Source organism: Ctenocephalides felis, unplaced genomic scaffold, assembly GCF_003426905.1.
Source record: "Ctenocephalides felis isolate EL2017-DRISC unplaced genomic scaffold, ASM342690v1 CF-g0.4_SCAFFOLD_02541, whole genome shotgun sequence".
In the NCBI taxonomy this organism is placed as follows: domain Eukaryota; kingdom Metazoa; phylum Arthropoda; class Insecta; order Siphonaptera; family Pulicidae; genus Ctenocephalides; species Ctenocephalides felis.
In genome coordinates, this window is record NW_020538695.1 from 299739 (window position 1) to 306271 (window position 6533).

The 6533-nt window shown below is 31.6% G+C and overlaps 1 pseudogene; it reads left to right on the forward strand.

The window, feature by feature from the left end:
• Positions 1 to 4221: 4221 nt before the first annotated feature.
• Positions 4222 to 5395, forward strand: LOC113381067 (annotated as a pseudogene).
• The last annotated feature ends 1138 nt before the right edge of the window (positions 5396 to 6533 follow it).

A 6533-nucleotide genomic window follows, 5' to 3' on the forward strand; every position in this document is an offset into this window, starting at 1 on the left:
TTCATCCCGCGCTTGTTGGTTGTGTGGAATGTTTTCTATTTCTTGTACATCATTAGTTTCCAGTATGCAGACTGGATTCATATTGTGGCTATTGCCATATATTTCATCCAACTCTTCTGCATACTGGAAACTGAAATTTCCTTGCCCTATTAGACATAATTGTTAATATGTATAAATTATTTTATATATTTATATCATTATTCGTACCAGTAGCTCGACTGTCAACATATTTTTTATAATTACGTTGCAGCACTCTCCAACGATTCTCAATGTTGCCTTCCGTAAACGTAGTTCCAAATTTATTATTTATGTCAGCTTTTATTACAATCCACATTGCCTTGATTGTTCTTATTTCTATTGACCCAACATTCGGTTTATATTTTTTAAAACATTGTATTAAAAATGCTGTTCTCTCATTAGACCAAACAGCATCTTGAACACCTACGGCTCCATCAGGAAATATTAAAAATTCTTCTAGTTCTATAAAATAATATATTTAGTAAAATGAGAAATTAATAAGCACTAACAATTTATTATTATAATCATATATATATATATATATATATATATATATATAATATGACTTTGAAATATGTTTATAAAAGAAAAATACATGTAAATTAAAAAATATTTTAAAAAATTAAATTAAAGAAGATTTTGCATTTACTTTCTTTCTTTTTTCGACTTGTGGCTGAAAAATTTTAATAATATATATTTATTTAATATATATTTATTTATATTTATATATTTATATTTATATATCAATATTATTATTATTATAATTACCTTGATTCATAATTTTATAATTATTAACACTTTCACATAAAATACGTATAAACTCTATAACTTGGAATATCCTTTCGCACAAAACACTATCGATAAGAAAAAAGTTTTTGGAATCCGGGTCTTTTCTCGTTTTGAATGAATAATTTGATTGTAAATGCATTTTGATCGCACAGAAGATAACAATAATAGTCACAATAGTCAAAAATAAACAAAGCTACAAAGTAAGCCTATAACGCTCAGATTAAAATTTGAAACCGTCAGACACCAATACATAGACAATAATACCAATTCTCGCAGTCACGAATCGACAGTCACAAACTGGTACAAACGCATCAAACCGAGCTGACCGAACGCGTAGATAAAAATCCACGACAGTTTGGGATTCAGTTTGGACACATCGAACGGTCAAAACGATCTGCGCATGCGTCTGACGGTTGTGTACTGTCGGCGACTGCACATCGAACAAACCAATAGATTTCAAAATAATTGGTAATCTTCATTAATGTGAATTAATTAAGTAGATGTTAGTGGTTTTGGTAACACTCAAATTTAATGAACTGCATTTCTTGATTCTTATTGGAAATCATAGTTTATCTTTTCTTTTTTTTTAAGTGCTATAAGACCAATCAGTAATAATCAGTTCAGTATTCTCTAAATTGTCTTATAGGAGCACCGTGACATTGTCTCCTTAAACTGAATATTATGGTTGCATTTGCAGACGAAAAAAATTTGCATATTCTGACTCCATATTCCACATGCTCTTGTGTTTTGAAGTTGCTGAAGTTGAGGTTTAAGATTTTTGAATATGGAAGTGATCAGTATCTTTTGTATTGGAGCTTAAGCAATATTTAACTATGTTCCGATCTGTGTCTGAATTCTTCCGAAGTGTGAATAATTTGAGGTTTGAAATATAAGCCATGATTGAATATGATTCCACGATATAGTTTCTTTTTCCATGTTATTCGTATTCTTGTTTTAGTTCGATTTATTTGCAAAAGTTTATAACATTTCATAGCAAATCTTATTGTTTTGTTTTATGAATAAATTTTGCAAGATTTATGCATCAACCATTTTGTCGCTAAATCAGATATTAGTTCGAATATAATACTATATTCATTATATCTTGTGTTTAAGAGACATGCGATAAAATAACATAGAAAAGCCTCCATTTTTTCATTTAATCTTGTTAACAAATATAAGTAGTAAAGATATAATATTTAAATACACATGTGTAGGTATGGTATCGATAATTGATAGATGAATGGATTTTTGGACAGCGCTATGGGGTGACATTTGTAAAGGTTTGAGTTTTGATTTGAACCCCAAGGTGCAAAATTCCATTTCACCTAAGAATGATGTCAATGTCTTTAGTTTTAAATATTTGTTAATGTGTACTTTAGTTAGGTATGTCTTGCTTGATTGTTAGGACCAATGTTTTTTGCAATGGTTTTGTTAATGCGTACTTAAGTTAAGGATGTTTTGCTTGATTGTCATGACTTGTTTTGATTTTATCAATTTATTAAGGGGGGCGATACATGTAATCGCCTTAATTTTTACCATTTTTTGAGGACTTTTTAAATTGGGAAGGAATGATTGAATCTTTTTGAACTTTTTTAGGGTTATTTATTATATATTAAAATACACAAAAAAATTTTTTTTTAATTTTTTTTTTTTAAATGGCTGCCGTAAAAATAAATCTGCCAAGACCCTCTCGGAAAACGCCATCAATTTGCGGGCGTTCTCACTTTTCGTACGGTGATCTGAATTTAAAAAAATTAGTTTATACGTGTTCATAAAACATATATCTTCTAGTTAAACCAAAAAAAATTAAAAAAGTCACAAAATCGTAAATTGGCACACCTTAGAAAAAAAAGTTCGATTTTTCACTTTTTTTTCAATGGTTTTTTTGGTAAAAGGGTTAATTTTTGAAATTTTTTTTGGAATGTTTGAGGTTTAACTAGAAGCTATTACTGTAAAGTAGATGTGTGCAAAATTTCATTGGAATCGGTTGAGAACTTTTTGAGTTATCCCGCCCGCAAATTTCAAAAATGTCGTTTTGAGAAAAACGCGTTTAAAGTTTTGACACAGAAACAGATAAGAGTACAATAGCACTCAAGCGTCGAGTTGAGGCGTGGCACTTAAATGAGTTTTTATTGTATAAATAATGATAATTTTGTTTTGAATATTTACAGGCATATTTTTGAGATGTTATTGTAACGATTTATAAAAAAAAAAAATCGATTTTTTTTTTCTTGTTACATGTATCGCCCCACTTAAGAGATTTATTCATTTTGTTAATCATTAATAAACTCTGTGGTGTTCTGTTCTTTGTCATTTTAGTATTTGAACAAAGTTGAGATTCATAATACGTACCAGTTTAATGAGTACATGCTAAACTTGCAATTCAGATTCATATTTCAATCGCAAAAATTGCAAAATTGTTAATCGTGCGATGCAGTCTTTAGTTAGAAGCTAAGATGGACCTTGGCGCGTTGCAATGCTTTAGTATGCTACAATGATTTTAATAAATTGTATGTAACCAGTAGTTTGCATACATTTCTGTTTTGAATAAATAAAATATATTCGCAAAAGCGAATTTATATTTATAAAAATAGAGATTTCAATCATATTAGAGTGACAATAAGATCGCTCCAATATAATTTTTTATCAAACGCGATACTTAATGCCCGTTTCATTTTTCGCGCAAGAATTTTTAATAATTGTGCCTCACTTAGTTTGAGGTATAAGCAGTGCCGGCTTTAGGGTAGGGCGAGGTGGGCGACCGCCCTGGGCGCCGGCAAAAAAGGGCGCTGCAGGCGCCCCCCGGCTGATGCTCATAGTTCGAGGTCTGCTTAGTCGTCTCGTAAATTCCCTAAATTAAGCGTTTTTTTTGTCTATTGTCAAAACACATTGTCCTTTTAACGTTTTGGTAAAAAAAAAGCTAGCGTTATTGTAGCGAAGCGTAACAAACTCAGCTCATTCGCATGGGATAGCGAACTTGGCCACTTGGCCAGTCACTCGAAATGGCAAAATCATTGATCACATAATTACTAGTGGCCCAGTGCAAACTCGCATTGATAATTATCCGAAGAATGATGCAGGCCGACATTTCTCTAATTCTCATTTCACAAAAATTCTTACAAACAATGAAACAATTCAGCGCCGTTGGTTAATTTACTCCGTTTCTAAGGATCGAGTTTATTGTTTTTGTTGTAGACTATTTGATAGTAGCTCAACGTCGAACTTAGTATCTCAAGGGTATAACAACTGGAAATACTTGTCTGAAATATTAAAAAATCATGAAAATAGCACTTTTCATAAGAAGTTTTACTTTTTCATGGATTGAAGCTGAACTACGATTAAAAATAGAAAAAACGATGGAATAATGTTTTGTCTAGATTGATGCATATCACACTTTATTTAGCCGAAAACAATATGACGTTCAGAGGCACTTCTGACAAACTATATACGCCAAATAACGGAAAGTTCTTAGGCTTTGTACAAATACTAGCCAAATTTCATCTAGTCATGCAGGAGCACTTGCGATTAGCTATGAAGGGTGATATTTCAGACCACTCAGCTTCTGTTCATCGATGGAAAATTCTAACCGATCACTTGGGACTATATACTATAAAAAAGCACAGTGACACTCGTTGGGAAGCAAGAATAAGTAGTGTTACAGTAGTCCGTTATCAAATTAGTACTATCCATGATGCTTTGATTACTTTGGCTCTTGAAACTCAGAAAACTGATGTTCAAATGTCTCATGAAGCTACTACTCTAGCCGAACAACTAAAAGATTTCAGCTTCATAGTTTCATTGGTTGTTTGGTATGACATACTTCATCAAATAAATGTTGTAAGTAAATCTCCACAGTCAAAAGATATGGATCTTGGTAAATGTACACAAATGTTGAAAAAATGCGGCAATTTTTTGGAAGACTACAGAAATACGGGCTTTAAAAGCGCTATTTTAACTGCGAAGGAGTTGGCTGAAGAACTAGAAATTGAGCGTCAAGCTGGTGAAATTGCACGCGATGACCCTATAACTTCTCCAGAAAAAAAATTTGAGGTTGAATTTTTCAACTGTCTTTTGGACAACATTAATTTCAATCAATGAAAGGTTCGAACAGTTAAATGAGTACTCGGAATATTGGTCTTTTTTGTACAATATTAAACAGATTCCAGAAAAACGCGACCTTCTCAAGCTCTGTAGTGATCTCCAATTAAAATTAACTGTAGACTCTAAATCAGACATAGATGGTTGTATGTTATGTGATGAACTTATAAGTCTGGCATCCCACCTGATAAAAATGTGGTTACTCCCATTTTTGTTATAAATTTTATCAACGATTTCAACTTACAAAAACTGTATCCAAATGTATGGATATCATTGCGAATTTTATTAACTATACCTGTAACGGTTGCTAGTGGGGAGCTTTTCAAAGCTGAAGCTAATAAAAACCTATCTTCGATCAGCGATTTCGCAATCTAGATTGACAAACTTAGCAACTGTGTCAATTGAGAACGAAATTGCTGAAAACATCGACTTCGACAACCTTATAAAAGAGTTTGCTGATAGAAAGGCCAGAAAAAAAAAATTCTATTAGTTGGTTCTATTAATGGTTATCTTTTATAATATTTTTTTTTTTTTTTAATAAACGGTTATTTCATTAGATGTTTTTCTTTTTTCCAAATGGGTTTGAATTGCAGGTGAAGGGCGCCGTAGAAATCTCGCCCAGGGCGCTGGTAGTGTTAAAGTCGGCCCTGGGTATAAGAGTGCGATGTATTTTGATAGGGCTATTCTAGATTTTTCCACTATCAATTTTATTTTATAGCTAGAATTTGAAGTGAAAAACACATTCATTCGCGCGCTATATGTATAGATATGTAATTTCGTTCTTAGACGATTTGGAGTTGGAAAGAAAAGTTTTGAATGATTAGACTTCAATTCATAAAGATTGAGTTTAGCTTGCGTTAAAATGTTAGTGCGATTGTTGTTAATAAAAAATTTCATTATTGTATCAGCTGTAGTGAATGAACTATGAACGTTAAAATAATTTCTGGGGATTTCGAATATTTTGTTATTGGAAAGTTTTCTCCGAATTGTTTGATGAATCTTTTTGTCGTTTATCTGAACTAAAACTTGTTCGATCACTCTCTTTATATCGACCGTTAGTATTGAAGTATGAATTTTAACATTCGGTATAATGAAACAGATTTCGTTTCGGATATTCGGTCTAACAAGTTGTAGCTCAGTTAACAGCAGACTTGTATCGGATTTACAAGGTGCTTCTAAAATTACGCGAAAATTAGTTGTTAAATGGATTGACTTTAACACGTCTGGATGAGGTGAATATAAACTTATTTTAGGTATGCTTGCGTTTATGAAGTTATCATATTCGGTGAATTGGTTTATGTTTGCAAATGAAATATGACATTTTAATGTTACTTGTCTACTATATTCTATGTCTTTGATATTTTTTGCAAATTGAATTATAGTACCAAAACTTCCGTCAATAGCCTTAGTTGTATTAGTAATAGAATGCTCTTCGCGTTGTTTTTCCGTTTCAGTAAAGTATTGTTTATCGTCGTATGGTTTGCGTATTTCTGAAGATGTATCTACTTGAGCTTTAAAGTTAGATTCATGATTTGAAACCGAAATTGATTTAGAAATGTTTAATTGAGGTAAATAAAATTGAGGCTGTTTTATGTTACCTGCATTATTTGTTGTTTTGGTATAATTTA